Here is a 17078-nt window from a genome sequence, read left to right as displayed (position 1 = left end):
AGTACAAGATGCAAGTCCTGAATCCTTTAGGTACAGATAAGTCTACTAAGATGCTGGCTATGGATATGAATTTGCAAATGAAAAGGGTGGCTCCTGAATGGAAGTGTTATGCTCAATTCAATTCTACAAGCATTTATTAAGCACTTACTATGATTCTAGGCTCTGTTCTAGACATTGGAGATAATGAAGCCAAATGATAACAAGTCATTTAAATTCTCTCACCAACTATATATAAATGGTGCTTAGTCTAGATATTCCTCTGTCCTGAGTTCTAACATTCATGTAATTGTAGTCTCTTTTCTGTAGCCCTGTAAGCCTCCCTTGGCAATATACAGACATATTTTCTTAAATCCCATTCTAAATATCAGTGCTGTCTAGCCATTTTGAACATTCTCATTTCCTGCAATAAGAGGAAATAATTATCTTAAAATTCATTGAATGTAAAATTAGAATCCAGATAAACTGGGTAAAAGTTAACTTTGATTATAATGATAGCTTAAGATAGGCAGATGGTCAGGAAAGAGATCATGTAACTTTTTTTCATAATGATGCCATACACTCTGATGATCTTGGACATTAAAACTTTTTTCCTCTACCCTTTTTTTTCTACATTCATCACATATATGGCCACAGCAGCTCTCTAAGATTAGTTGCCATCTGATTGGTAGAGGGAGTTTCATGCATTTATCAATCAGCAAACATTTGTTAAGTGTCTACTAGTTGCAAGGCATCCAGGGTTGAGGAACTTGCAGTCTCAAGGCCACATGAGGGCCACACTTGAGGACCTAGAGGGCCACATGTAGCCTTAAGGCCACAGGTTTCCCTGCCCTGTTGGGACTCTCCAGAAAAAATACAAATACAAAAGTAAGATAAACCTTGTTCTCAGGGAACTTAACATTCTGCTAAAGGAAAAGTAACATGTTCACAGAGATACCAGAGATTATATAGTCATGTATACATATGAAAGTGCATATATGAATGTGTGTATAGACATATATGTGTGTATTATATACACATATATACTATATATACTATACACACATGTATGAAAAATATGTAGTAGTGGAGGAGGGGAGACCACTACCACGTAGAGCAATTAGTAAAGGATTCTATCAGGACAGGATACTGGAGGTGAAGCTTAAACAGACTTACGTATTCCGAAAGGTAAAGGTAAGGAAGGAGAGTACAGTTATCACATAGTGACTTTACCCATCACAGTTTCAATATATCACGGGTCAACATAAAAAATTAAATGCAAATTGTTAACGAGTTTTGTGGAAGCTACAGATGATACTTGAAGACCAGCAGATGACACAGAAAATGTTTAGAAATTCAGAAATGCATAAAATATACGTATAGTATTGTATACTATCAACCCAAATTTTATAATAAGGTACTACAAACATCCCCTAAAAGAAAAAAATTCAGACTTATCTAATATGAAGAGAGGGCTAAAAAAATTTATGTGGATTTTCCAGATCGTAGGGTCACCAGGCCCCTTACCCCAGCAACGTGGAAGGGATACTACTTTGGGCAAGGATAATAGCTTGGGCGAAAAAACAGCAAAGGACTGAAGGAAACATTTTGTCCAAGAAATAGCAAGTCTACTACTTTGGCTGGAGCAAGAGTTTTTACCCTAGGATTCCATAACCTTGTTTGTTTTTTTTTAATATTTTGCCAATTGTATTTGAATACAGTCAGTTTCCTTTATAATCCTTTATATTTTACATTGGTTTCCTTTGAAATCCTTTTATTTCATGCCTATGAGAAGGGGTCCATTGGCTTTGCCAAACTAGAAAAGAGTTCCGTGACACAAAAAAAGCTAAGAACCTTTGGACTAGGACCTGGGGGCAGTGAAAATAACATGTAGTTAACCTAGAGATATAAGATTCAAACACCTAGTGAAGGGTGTTAAATCTCAAAAAAATGAATTGGTAACTTAACCTAAAGGTAAAGTGGAGAGTCAGTAAACCTTAACCTAAAGTGGAAAGCAAGTAAAACTCCATGAGCAGGGGAGTGACATAGTCAGAGCTATGCTTTAGGAATATTAATTTGGCAGCTGGATAAAGGATGAATTGGTGAGCAGAGAGATTGAAGGGAAACCAATTTCAAAGCTATTTTGGTGGTCTACCACCAAAAGACCAAGAGGCCATGATGGACTGAACCTGGAGTGGAGGTCATGTGGAGTAAAAGGGATAAATGTGAGATGTATCCCATTCAGTCACATGATATTCAGAACTTCCCCCTTCAACTTTATCTAATATAATATGTTAACATATAATTTGCTTAATTAATGCACTTTTTGATTCTTGGTCCAGCAGAAATTTCCCTACATGATGAAGGGGGGAAAACAGCAACCAAATGAGAGGTGAAAAATTCATTTAACCATATGTATGTTTGTTCTGTAAAGTGCCAGACATCACAGGTCTGAACATGTGTAAACTAGAAGGTCCTTTGGGCTATTTAGCTAGGCTGATAATTTTAAATTTTCCCTATTATCTGCAGCTACTAAACTTACTGCAGAACATTTGTGTGTTTGTGTGTGTGTGTGTAGATTAAATCCGATATATAGTACCAGACACATTAATTAAAATTACATTTCTGCTTCCTCAGTTGCTCTACTTGAATGTAACATGAAACCTATGTTTTAATGGGCACAGTAACTATGTCTCCAATTTTATGACATCATAAAAATATTTTATGAGTCCATTTTTTATTTGGATCTATATCATTGGTGGTGCCTGAAATTATATAAAGTTTAGCTCTCCATAACTATTCAAAAGATAAAAATTTGACTAAAGACTATTATGAATGAGGAGGAAAAAATGAAACAAAATTCTTATAACTTGTAACTAAACTAAATTTATTCATAAAAAGATTCTCATCAGTTTCTACCACAGTTACATACCCACTGGGGAAAATTGGATCTCTGTTCACACTTGTCCCTAATGTGCACCCCTTTCAGTATTCACATTAATGATGAAAAGGCAGTGGGGTGTTGCTAAGATGCCATGGGCCACACCCTTAACACAAGATATCTCTGCCAAGAACTGGCTTTGCTTGCATAGTTTAGAGTTCCAGAACCAAGTTACTAGTAAACACCCTGAAGAAGAAGAAGAAGAGGAGGAACAAGAAGAAGGAAGGAGAGGAGGAAGGAAGAGAAAGAGAGAAAAATAGAGATAGAGACAGAGAAAGAGAGAGAGAAGATGAAGAAGAAGAAGAAATAGAAGAAGAAGGAAAGAAAGGAAGGAAGGAAGGAAGGAAGGAAGGAAGGAAGGAAGGAAGGAAGGAAGGAAGGAAGGAAGGAAGGAAGGAAGGAAAGACTTACCTCTTATTTATAGTATCTTAGATGGCTAGCAAGACTGATTCAATGCTGATAGATACTCTTGTTTCTTGTACTCATTTTCTCCAGAAGAATAAGTAGTATCAGAGAGCTGTTAGCAAATTGCATCTGCTAAGTCACAAGTACGTCTCCTGAAAATCGTTATATCTTTTTGAGGTTCTGTATTCCTTAAAGTATGTAACCTCTTCCATATGAGATTGTTCTGGGCACCAAAGGGATATATGAATCGCATGTAGATCAATGAGGTGGTATCAAGTATGATAAAATGCAGAATGCCCCAAAAGTTTAAGTGTGTCTTTAAGCCACAATAACTCTATAACTATATGGCAATAATAGTTTTTTTGGGTATATTTATATGGCCATAAAAATTATTATGGATTAAAACCTCACTTAGACTTTTGAAACACCTTGACTAATGTTCACTCTTATTACAAATATACATAGTCAAGAAAAATAAATTCCTTTGTTTTCTAACTCTAAAAACATGTGTCATTCTGTACACTGAGTCTGTCACCTCTTTATTAGATTATGAATAATTGGCCCTCTGGAATCACAGTTGATCATTGCATTGATCAGAGTTCTTAAGTCTTTTTCATTAATGAATTTATTTGTTTTCAGTTTTCTACAATCACTTCCATAAATCTTATATTTTCTTCCCCTCCCTCCCCACTCTTCCCCTTCTCCCTCACCGAGACAGGGTGCAATCTTATATAGGTTCTAAATGTACATTTCTATTAAATACATTTATACCTCAGTCATGTTGAATAGAAGAATTAAAATGAATGGGAGAAACCATAAAACAAACAAAACATAATACAAAAGAAAATGATCTGCTTCATTCTGTGATCCAATTCCATAGTTCTTTCTCTGGATGTGGAAGATGTTTTGTCTCAAAAGTCCATTGGGAATTTTTTAGGTCCTTTCATTGCTATGAAGGACTAAGTCTACCAGAAAAATTCCTCACACACTGTGTTGCTGTGTACAAAGTTCTCCTGGTTTCTGCTCCTTTCACTCAGCATCAGTTCATAGAAGTCTTTCTAGGCCTCTCTGAAGTCTTCCTGTTCATCATTTCTCATAGCACAATAGTATTCCACTAGATTCATATACCTCAACTTGTTTATCTATTCCCCAGTTGATGGGCATTCCCTTGATTTCCAGTTTTTGGCCACCACAAAGAGAGCTGCTATAAATATTTTTGTACATGTGGAACCCTTTCCCATTTTTATGATCTCTTTGGGATGCAGACCTAGAAGTGGCATTGCTGGTCAAAAGGTATGTACATTTTTGTGTCCCTTTGGTCATAGTTCCAAATTGCTCTCCAGAATGGTTGGACCAGCTCACAGCTCCACCAAAAATGAATTAGTGTTCCAACTCTCCCACACCTTCTCCAACAATTTTTCATCTTCCTGTTTTGTCATGTTAGCCAATCAGATAGGTGTGATGTGGTATCTTAGAGTTGTTTTGATTTGCATCTCTCTAATCAATAATGATTTAGAGCATTTTTTCATATGACTATAGATAACTTTAATTTCTTCCTCTGAAAACTGCCTGTTCATATCTTTTGACCATTTATCAACTGGGGAATGACTTGTATTTTTGTACACTTGACTCACTTCTCTATATATTTTAGAAATGAGGCCTTTATCACAGACACAAGTTGCAAAAATTCTTTCCCAGTTTTCTGCTTCCCTTTTAATCTTGGTTGCATTGGATTTGGTAGTGCAAAAACTTTTCAGTTTAATGTAATCAAAATTATCCATTTTGCACTTCATAATGTTCTCTGTCTCTTGTTTGGTCAAAAATTTCTCCATTCTCCATAAATCTGACAAATACACTATTCCTTGCTCCCCTAATTTGTTTATAATATCAATCTTTATACCTAGATCATGTATCCATTTGGACTTTATTTTTGTGTACAGTGTCAGGCTTTGGTCTATGTCCAGTTTCCACCACACTGTTATCCAGTTTTCCCAGCAATTTTTGTCAAGCACTGAGTTCTTATCCCAGAAGCTGGGGTCCTTGGGTTTATCAAACGGTAGATTCATTGACTACTGTGTCTTGAGCACCTAACCTATTCCACTGGTCTACCCCTCTATTTCTTAGCCAGTACGAGTGATTTTTATGATTTCTGCTTTATAATACAATTTGAGATCTGGTAGAGCTAGGCCACCTTCCCTAGCATTTCTTTTCTTTAGTTCCTTTGATATTCTGGACATTTTGTTCTTCCAGATAAATTTTGACATTATTTTTTCTACCTGTAGAAAATAATTATCTGGTAGTGTGATTGGCATGGCACTGAATAAAGTAAATTAATGTAGGTAGAATTGTCATTTTTATTATATTGGCTCAGCCTACCCACCAGCAACTGATGTTTTTCCACATACTTTATTTGTGTGAAAAGTGTTTTGTAATTGTGTTCATGTAGTCCATGGGTTTGTTTTGGCAGATAGACTCCCAGGTATTTTATAGTGTCTACTGTAGCTTTAAATGGGATTTCTCTCTCTACCTCTTGCTGTTGGTCTTTGTTAGCAATATATAGAAATGCAGATGATTTACGTGAGTCTATTTTGTAACCTGCAACTTGGCCAAAGTTGCTTATTATTTCAAGTAGTTTTTTACTTGATTCTCTGGGATTCTCTAAGTATATTATCATATCATCTGCAAAATCCTATGAACTTTTAAAATTGTTTTTATTTTTTAAGAATAAAATCAATTGCTCAGAACCTTTAAATAAGAATTTTGTTTTCTGAGTTGTAATCCATAAATTGAAAAACTGCAATCTTATATTTAAATCCAATTTCAATAAATCATGTTATTGGTTCTTTATTTGTAGCAGCATCATTTACTCCAAACTTCTCTTTAGTTTAAAGAGCTATGAGTCCTTGGGTGCTTCCAGTTCAGATCCTCCCCTGGTTTTCAAGATGTCTGACAGGTGGGGACAGAAAGAGAGAATGGTATAGTATCTGAGGTATCTGCTGGATGCCTTTTTCAGGAGATTCAATAATTCAAATCAATAAATATTTATTAAGTACCTAGAATGCATCAGCCCTGGAGATGACAAGTGGCTGGTCTGCAAGAAGTCATCAGACTGAAAACGAATTCAAAATTTCTAATTCTTTATATGATAGACACAGATGTCAAAATCTTTTTTTTAAAAAAAAGTGAGATGAAAAGGAACATTTGCCCTGCCTAGAGGATGACTCCCTTCTATAAAATAATAACCAGAAGAGGTTCTGGTGAAACATCTGCCTCCCTAGATACAGAAATTACTGCAAAGTCATTAGAAAATGAGTAATCTTTTGTCAACACTATTATTTTATGTAATTCTAGAAATGCTAGGGGCGAAATGTGGAAAAAAGAATTGGCAAAGAAGAAATGAAATAATCACTTTTTGCTGATGATATGATTTATTCAGAGAACCCTAGAAATTCAACTGAAAAAAATAATTAGAACAAAACCTTAGGCAAACTAGCAGGAAATAAGATAAGGCTGCATAAATCATCAGCTTTTCCTAATGTTACCAAAAAAACACAAAACAAAGAAATTACATTCAAATAACTACAGATGTATAAAAATCTAGGGATCCCCCTACCAAGACACACAAAAGAATTATATCAATACAACTGCAAAACAAGATTTTATAAAAATAAAGACTGACTTAAGTGGTTGGAGAAATATTAATTGCTTGTCACTGGGTTATAGAAATATAATGAAAATGGCAACATTACCCAAGTTAATTTATTTATTCATGTCACATCAAACTACCAAAAGATTACTTTATAGAGCTAGATAAATAAAAACAACATTCTCCTGGGAGAACAAAAGGTCAAGAATCTCTATGGGGTAAGGGGAGAGGGAGGGTAGTGGTAGAATAGAGGTAGAGAAGAGGTAGAGTCAGAAAGAACTAAGTGTAAATCTGGCCTCAGACACTAGCTGTATGACCCTAGGCAAGTCACTTAACCCTTTGTGCCTCAGTTCCCTCATCTGTAAAAATGTGCTGGAGAAGGAAATGTCAAACCACTACAATATCTTTGCCAAGAAAGCCCCAAATGAGGTCATGAAGAATTGGACACGACTAAAATGACTGAACAATAACAGAAAAGTAGGCAAGTTGGAAGGCGAAGCTTTTTCCAGAAGCAAAAAGATGTAGTCAAAAAAACAAAGCCCAGATTCCTGGGATAAAGCCTCACAATTCATGAAAAACAGATGAGAAAACTGTAATAGTGGGAGAAATTAGATTTAGACCACACATATCACAATAAACTCTAACTGACTATCAAACCTAGGTATGAAAAATCATAGGGGTAGAGACTGGATTTTACTTATATAGGGAAATGCCAGGTGAGGAAATTCCCTTTATTAATAAATAAAGGGTCACAACTTCCCTGCAACTTAAAATCTTAGAGAATTGCCTAGAACACTAAGAAGTTAAGTGACTTACCTAAGGTCAACCAGTCACTATGTGACAGAGACAGGACTTGAACCTTGAACCAGAGTCTTACAGGCTCTGAGGCCAGCTTTCTAGCAACTATGTCATGGGTGAGATAGTTTGAAACAAAGTTAGACAGGTAAATTGAACCAGATTATGTAGGACCTTGAATGCCATCTTTACCCAGCAGATAGTTAAGAACCACTGAAAATATTTTATCAGAGGAAAGAAATGTTCATAACTGTACATCAATAAGATATATTGATTAGGATGGGTGGTTAGGAGGATGCATTGGAAAGGAGAGAGGATAGATCAAGGACAGGAGAACCAATCATGAAGTTATTATAATACAAGTTATTACAAAACAAGACGTTTATCCAAGGATGTCACAGTAGGGGGTAGAAATAATGGTTTAAGTTTTAAAAATAAGAATGTCAATAAAAAATATAAAATGCATAGAAAAGAACCAAAGGAAATTAAGAGACACACAATTATGGAAGTAGTGAAATTAGTACATTAAAATGATTAAATGATTTTTTAAAGAATGTTTGTACAAGAGAGATTCACAGCTTCATATACAATCCTTTTCTTCTCTGCATACGAAAATGATCTTATTTGTTGATGTCTAAATTAATCATTTAAAAATTTTATGTTAAAAACACTAAAAAAAATACACTGAAGAGAGCAAAAGAGATTAAAAAAGGGACTGAGGCAAGCAGAGAGAAGTGCTAGAAATACCATGTTAGATTTAACATATACTTTTAGTTGTGCATAATGGAGATTTGCACGTCATATGCAATTCTTTTTCTGTTCTTTGTATGTGGACATGTTCATTTTTAATGTCTATAAATTCATAAGAAAAATAAAACAAAATAGGGCTTCTTTTATCTTCCTTCATTTTCCTTTTGCATTCTTAGCCACAATCTTCTTTCCTCAGTGGCTCTGGATTTAAATTCCACTTCCCCACCATAGTAGTTGTAATGGGTGAGCAGCTAGTGAAGGGACAGTGGAAACAAAATTGAGCCTCTTAAAGGACTGTATTTCAGACACTATCGTTAACTATTAGCCTCAATAATACTGGGAATGCATGAGAATTTCTATAATCTTCATAGAACTTTGAGAACTGGATACCTAGTTATTAGGGAATTTTGGACACTCCCCTCGGCCAGTTCTAACTGCCTTTTTAAATTAGGGACTAAGACTTCTGCTCAAATTTTATTTTGAGGCTATTTATTATGTTTAGGTGAGCTTCTATCTCCTCCCTAAATCTAAGCTACTCGACATGAGCCCCATCAAAAACCTCCTCTCTAAATTTAGTGTTAAGTTCAGAGATGAGAAAATGTGACTAGGGATCTTGGCAGTTACTCACCCTTCTCATAAGCACCCTTCAGACAGGGATGAGTGATGAAGAACACAGGATGACAGCCAACATTAGCTATACAAAAATTTTGTGGTGGAAATAACCCTGAGGAGAAGAACTAGACAGTCAGGATACCAGGTCCTGCCTTTGTCACTGCCAACTACCTCTGTGACTTGAGGTAAATTAATTAATTTCTTTGGGTCTTGGGTTCATCATCTCTTAAATGAAGATGGTCAGAACAGATTATTTCTAAGATACTTTCCAGCCCTACAATTCTAAGATTTTAACATTATCTTTTATGGCCCTTTTTCTCCTTTCATCCCTTTTCAGCTCCACCATTTGACATCCCTAGCTTCCTTCAAAGATCAGCCCAGGTACTACCTCCTACAGGAAAGCCCTGCTAAACCTCTGTCACTTAGTAGTATATTCTTAAATGATCTTGTGCTTACTTATTTAAGAACCTGTTGTAAACCTCTCTCCCTGACAATATAAGTCCTTTGAGAAGGAGGATTTTCTTATCACTTTCTTTGAAGTAATTAAAATCTTTCTTTAAGGCCTAGCATGGTACCTTGTATACAATAAATGAAATGAATGGAAAAGCATTGATTAAGAGATGGTTATGCACCAAGCATAATTGTAAGCCTATGGATAAAAAGAGAAGTGTTTTTTTACTCTTGTAAATTTATTTACAAATAAATTCTAAAACATTTACTCTCAAGAAGTCTGTACTGTGGAAAAGTACACTTAGGAGAATTTAGCTTCAGGGTTGATGGAAAGGTTCAAAATTTTTCAGTTGCAGTGGTAAGTGCCTGGTAAGGCCTGGGTGTTCTTGAAGTCCATTGACAGGTTAACAACGCCTAGCAACCTGAAGGGTATAGCTACAAGGCAAGTGGTAAAACCTGATGGTCTTCCGTCTTACCAGAAAGATTACAGTTTGTGACCCTCTGCTCATACAAATAGTTTGTGCAGGCCTGGGGCCTGGAGAGGCTGGCCATCTTGATTGAAAAGAAGAAAGAGGTCCTGAGGATCCGAGTAAAGCAAGAATCTTGAGTTTTCTCGGTTGTGAAAGTAGGGGACAGTTTTCAGCTAGGAGGGGGAAAGGAAAAGGGAGAATAAGAAGGACATTTGGAGGGAAAATATAGCCCATGTCACTTGCTCTATTGAACCCTCTGTTCCCATGGATACCCTAAATAGGATCTGAGCAGACTGGACTACTGACTGGAGTATATTAGGAACTTAAGTAAATGTTTTTTGAATTGAATTGTGGTAGTTTTTCCTCTAGGCTCCAATGCCATCTTCAGATTTTCTCTGTTCTAGCTTCTATTAAAACCTGTTGTCCCCAAAGAAGCTGATAAATTCATTGAGACTGAGGTCTAAGTTATAAAAAGATTTTGAGTGCCCCTGATCCCCATTCCAGGATATTTTCATTTTAATAGGAAACAAATTAATGAATCTTTAATTGTAGAATTTTAGCCAACATCAGTAAACTCAAGAGGGTGGAGGTGGGAAAAGGGTATTCCAAGGTTGAATTTGATGCCAGAAATAGAGGGAAAAAGCAGAGAGGCTTAAGTGATGACAGATATGCTGAGCAACCACCAGAGGCTAGTGTGCCAGGTAAGCAAGATTGCCTACAGAACATGCCACCCTCTGGGCACAGATGTACTCTAAAATTATTTTTGTTAGTTATTGGTTTTTTCCTTACCACTATCAAATGCAAAGTTAATGCGGCAGCAAAATTCATTTTTTACATCATGAAACTGCTTTTAATTTTATTTCTAATAAGTGCTTGCAGATGCAAATCATATTTACGTAGAAGAAAATAAGGGTTAAAAGAAGCATTAGCCATATTGTAATAATTTTGCTAACAGCTGTATTAGGTTAGCATATGTGTATTCCTCAGTCTTGTGTATATTAGATACAAGTTAATGTCAACAGTACATTAACAAGGCAACTGAATTTAATTACAGAATTGGAAGCTCAGTGGGAAGAAGGATTACATTTCTACTAAAATGCATAGGTAGTGAGACATCTGTTTTAGACCACAGTTCCAAATAGGTATTTCCATCCTCACACATTTTATGCATTTTAATGATGAACTATTTGAAAGATTCCTTTGCATCTTCTTTTCTAAAATAAGATGCCAGGAATAGTCTTTGAAAAGATGTAATGAGGGTCATGTTGGAGAAGAACAGTGGTGCTGGGATCAGGAAACATGAATATAAGTATAATATAGAAAAACTGAAGTAATCCCCCTGTTATATTCAGCATAAGTCAGGCCCTGGGAACACTTGGAACTGATGCAGAATGAAATGATCATAACCAGTGAAAATAATTTGTAAATAAGAGTATCATAAAAGAAAAAAAACTTTCAAAGACTTGAGAACTCTAATCGATGCAATAACACCTTCAGTGCTGAGGATTGGTAATTAAGAATGTTACCTACCTCTTGACAGAGAGATGATGAACTCAAGGTGAAATGGGACATGCTTTTTTGTACATGGCCAATGTTGGGATTTGCCTTGCATGACAATGCATTTTTGTGAAGTTTTTGGTTCCTTTTTTCCAGTGGGAGTGGGGGTGGGAGACCTAGGAGCAATAGGAGTAGAGAAAGGAGGGGGAGAGGAAAGAAGTCATTAAAGAATGTTTTTTAAATGTAGATAAGAGCACAGAAGGAAGGTCAGTAAGAACACACAAGCATTGCAAAATTGAAAGCTATTTGTTGAAAAATGTGGATGAATTTGTTGTTTCATCAGTTAGTTGTGTCCCACTTTTTATGATCCCATTTAGAGTTTCCATGGCAAAGATACCAGAATTGTTTGCCATTTCCTTCTCCAGCTCATTTTACAGATGAGGAAACTGAGGCAAACAGGGTTAAGTGACTTGCCCAGGATTACATAACTAGAAAGTATCTGAGGCCATGTTTGAACTCAGATGCTCCTAACTCTGACTCCAGATCTAGCATTCTATCCACTGCACAACCTGGTTGCCTCAAAACATATATTATACATAATATATATTTATGTATTAAAAATGATTTTACATATAAAAAGAGCAAAATTATACATAATAGTTATCTAACATTTCATGCACTGTCTTCTCCTGTTCTACTGTGTATATGAAAATGTCCACTTTATTTGATGTTTGTTAATTTCAGAATTGATCAAGGTAATGATCAATCACAATTCCGGAAGACCAATACTTAACCATGTTATTCATTTCCCAACAGAGAGGTGATGGACTTAAGATAAAGATGAATAAAAAAATGCATGACCAGTGCAGGCCTGCACCTTTGCTTCACTATTCATATTTGCTTCAAGGGTGCTTTTTTAATATGGGTTTGGGGAGAGAGGGAGAAAAGAAAATAAATGCAATTCTTTGCGGGGGAAGGTAAGATAAAGGTTGTATCTTAAAAATTTGTGCTTGGAGGCACAAATGAACTAAGATGCCATCATCAGAAATCCTAGGCCCCACTATGGAAGAATCAACCCTGCAAAATTGCTTGTTGAGTTAATTGAGATTGTAAATGAGTATATCAATTAACAGTCTTCTTCAAGTCCTCATAACTAATTCCAAGGATGAGACTATCACAAATACCTATACTGATGTGAGGGATATGTAATTGTTTATGGTTCAGCTTGTGTATAGGTTTATGGAAGAATGCCACAACACACCCCAGCCTTGAGCATGCACTGGAGACCCACTTGGCACTCACTGATGACAAACGATTTGTGAGGATTTCCAGAATCTCCATTTATAGATTAATTTTGTAAAAAGTACTTCCACCTCACCCCATCTCAAGGTACATGTATTTCGTGTGTCTATCATTTTGTAGGTACATAAATCTAGAGCAGGTGCTCTATTTTTATTAATTTTTATTAATTATTAATAATTGATTATTATTATATGATTATTAATCATTTTTAGTTTTCAACATTAACTTCCATAAGATTTTGAGTTCTAAATTTTCTCCTCCTCCCTCTCCAAGATGGCGTGCAATCTGATATAGCTCTGTTTATATAAACATATTAAACATATTTTCACATTAGTCATGTGAAGACTTAGAAGAATTAGAACCAATGGCAGAAAGAAGAAACAAATGAACAAAAGAGAGAGAGAGCAAATAGTCCACTTCAATCTGTATTCCCATTCGCTCTTTCTCTGGATGTGGCAAGTGAGTCTTTCCATAGTGAGTCTTTTGGAGGTGCCTTAGATCCTTGCATTGCTGACAAGAACTAAGTCTATCAAACTTAGTCAAAGCACAGTATTTCTGTTATTGTGACAATGCTCTCCTGGTTCTGCTCACTTCACTTATCATCGGTTCGTGTAAATCTTTCCAGATCTTTCTGAAGTCCACCTGCCCATCATTTCTTATGGAATAATAATATTCCATTGCATTCATATACCAGAACTTGTTTAGCCATTCCCCAGTTGATGGGTATCCCATCAATTTCCAAATCTTGACCACCCCAAAGAAGAGTCACTATAAATATTTTTGACCATGTGGATCCTTTTTTCATTTTTACGATCTCTTTGGGATACAGACCTAGAAGTGGCATTGCTGGTCAAAGGGTATGCACAGTTTTATAGCCCTTTGGGCATAGTTCCAAATTCCTCTCCAGAATGATTGGGTCAGTTCACAACTCCATCACCAATGCATTAGTGTTCCAATTTCCCCACATCTTCTCCAACATTTATCATTTTCCTCTTTTGTCATGTTAGCCAATCTAATAGGTGTGATGTTTTATGATGTGGTACCTCAGAGTTTTTTATTTGCATTTCTCTAATCAGTAATGATTTAGAGCATTTTTTCAGATGATTATAGATAGCTTTAATTTCATCTGAAAACTGCCTGTTCACATCCTTTGATCATGTCAGATACTCTACTAAAGAAAATATCTCCCAGACATCTCTGGGAGACAGTGAGTAATTATGGGAGAACACCACTTCTTTTCCAAAAGGCCTTCACAAAGGGTAGGGTAGGGTCGTGAGAAGGTTTTGGATTGATTGAGTAGGGAGGATGACTACATATTGCATAGATGGGTCTGAGTCAGTTTTCAGGGGAACAAAATAATAATTTCGGAGGTAGATCCTCACAGGCAAGTGGACCAGATGGACATGAGTCAGTTTTCTGAATATAATGAAAGTTGTGAGTATCTCTTGACATCAATAGATGTGCATTCAAAAAGAAAATCAGATTTTATGCTTTTAATTCAATGGTTGAGATAGAATGTCTCAAAAGCTACAGAACTGGAAATTTTTTTAACAGCTTTGTCAAGAAACTGTTAGATCTGTACAAAATACATCATGATGTCATTAATGTTACAATAGAAAGGCAAGGTTATTAAGTGCTTCTGTCATACACTGAAATCAAAGATGTGGCGTTACTTTATGTTATTTATTATTAATACTGTTTATTGCAATACATTTTGGTATATAGGTTTGTCTAAGGACTTTTAAGTTAAAACCATTCTGATCACTCAGTGATCAACAAGGAAACTATGGTGCAATGGAAAGAATGCTGAATTTAGACTAAGAGAACATGGATTGAAATGTTGGCCCTGCCATTTTCTGCCAATAGGAACTTTGGCAAGACTTACCTCTCTGGGCACCAGTTGCCTCAACTGTAAAATGAAAGACTGGACTAGGTGCCCCTGAAAGTCCCCTCCAAATCTGTGACTCATTGTCACTCTTGCAAATTCCTTAGAGGATGGAAAAATCTGGTGAAAGTCTCAACAGAAAAATCAACAGTCTCTTGTCTATGCAGAGTGAGAGTGTTTGAGATAAATGGGAAATTTTGAAGCATATGAGCAGACCTTCACAAATGAAATTTTTATAGTGACAGTTGTGATTAGGCAGTAGCAACCTGCTCATAGGCTGAAAAACTCTTATTAGGGAAAGATTATTACTATTCTTTCTGCAGAGAAATTACAGAAGAGCAATCTGAGTAAGGGCCATGTTGTAGGAAAGGCCAGTGCCTTGATAGGCTTTGGCTCACTACTCGAACAAAATGAGACACTCATAACTCCTCTAATAGTTACCAAAAGGCATTTACTTAATTATGTCAGGAGAAGGTTATTTAACAAGTTTCTTCAGTAAACTGAAGATATCATAAGAATTCAGCCAGGAATATGCTAATAAATAGTTAATAACTGGCTCTCTAAGGAAAAAGTGCCCATGATACACTTTTAAGTTTAATCTACATTATTCACATTTTCTCCATCACTTCCTTAAGTCTAAACAATCCACAAAACAATAAACAAAACTTTGATTTGTAGCATTTGCCAATTTCCAAGGTAGAAACACTCACAATAAAAATTCAACAATTAGCTATCCCTAGCCCATTAGAGCTCATTCCAACACATCCTAGATTCAGCTGAGCATGACTTCTGGTGTTGGTTCAGAAACCTTCTGAGCTGGAGTTTCTTGTGGCGTTCTGTATGCAGGCAGCCAGGAATCTTTTAAGGATAACTCCTTAAATAAAAGTAAACCTAACCTGAATAGGGTGGGGCCTCAGGATGTTGTTGCCACCATAAATCCTGTTTACAGAATAGAAATAGAAAGATCCTGCAGACCAGAGATTGCGGGCAGAACAAGAATATTCTAGTCAATGGATGAGATAACCTGATTAAAAGTTGAATCAAGGTGTAGAATTTCTAGGACTTCGAGAGCTGGGTCACTTTGGACAGATATATGATTTTATTTATTTTTATTTTTGGCATGTAATACTTAGCAATACACATGACTATTGACCATGTCCTACCACAAAGAGAGTCTGCCCAATACTGAGCTTTCCTAACACCTTGAAGATTCCATGGAGCACTTCTGTGTATTGATTATCCGTCATTCATGATATGTATAACCCATTTTCTTTTTCCGTCATACATTTGTTTGATGACATACTTCGTATCGCTTCTCCTAGTTTCTTGTTTGTAATGTGTTACAGCTGGCTTAACCACAGCATATACACTTCTGCTGCCCTTTGGATAATCCTCAATTCTAGTTCTTCAGAAAGCATATTGTTCCATAAATAAATATGACACTACTAGAAGAAATGTTGACTCGGGGTCAGGGTAATTAAAAGACCTTTGCAATTTCCCAGAGACAATGTAGTGTTCTCTCCTCCTCTTGCTCAGTTCTGGAGTTAATTCATGTGTTATGTCTGCCTAGCTTTTCCTTTGTGAATCATTGGGCCAGACACTTTTGTGTGCTCTAGGGCTTAATGCAATCAGCACAATCTCACGGGCAACAGAAAAAAATCTAGAAGATCTTTTCTCATCATCTACAAGAAGTCCCCTTTCTCTCTAGAGACTAAGGGGAAGAATCCTGAATCAAATGAGGGATGACACCATGATAATTTTACAAATGACAAAAGACACTATGATAATTTTAGTTACATGAAAGCAAAAAGCTTTTGCATGAACAAAATCCCATTGTACAGTTGAGGAAACTGAGACTGAAAAAGATTAAGCAACTTCTCCAAGGTCACACAGATAGTGACTGAGACAGGATTTGAACTCAGGCCTTTCTGACTCCAAGTCAGGTACTTTATCCATTGTATCAGCTAGTTGTACCTGGAAAAATTATGCCAATGTTCCAAATCACCAGTTAATGGTCAAATCATTAATTCTAAGAGAAAGGCAAATTAAAACAACTCTAAGGTTTTGCCTCACACCCAAGGATGACAAAAAAAATCGAAATGGTAAATGCTGGAAGTGCTGAGGGGAGACAGACACAGTTAGTAAAACTGTGAATTGGTCCCACTGATCTGGAAAACACTTTGGAGCTATACTAGAAAAATTACCAATGTATTTACTCTTTGACTCAGCAATACTACTGCTAGGCATATACCCCAAGGAGGCCAAAGATGGAAGAATGGTTCTCATGTATACAAAATTACTTATAGCAACCCTTTAAATTGCTGAAGATATTGTGGTAAATGAAAGGAA

Source organism: Notamacropus eugenii, chromosome 3, assembly GCF_028372415.1.
Source record: "Notamacropus eugenii isolate mMacEug1 chromosome 3, mMacEug1.pri_v2, whole genome shotgun sequence".
Lineage (NCBI taxonomy): Eukaryota > Metazoa > Chordata > Mammalia > Diprotodontia > Macropodidae > Notamacropus > Notamacropus eugenii.
This window is presented reverse-complemented; position numbering follows the sequence as displayed.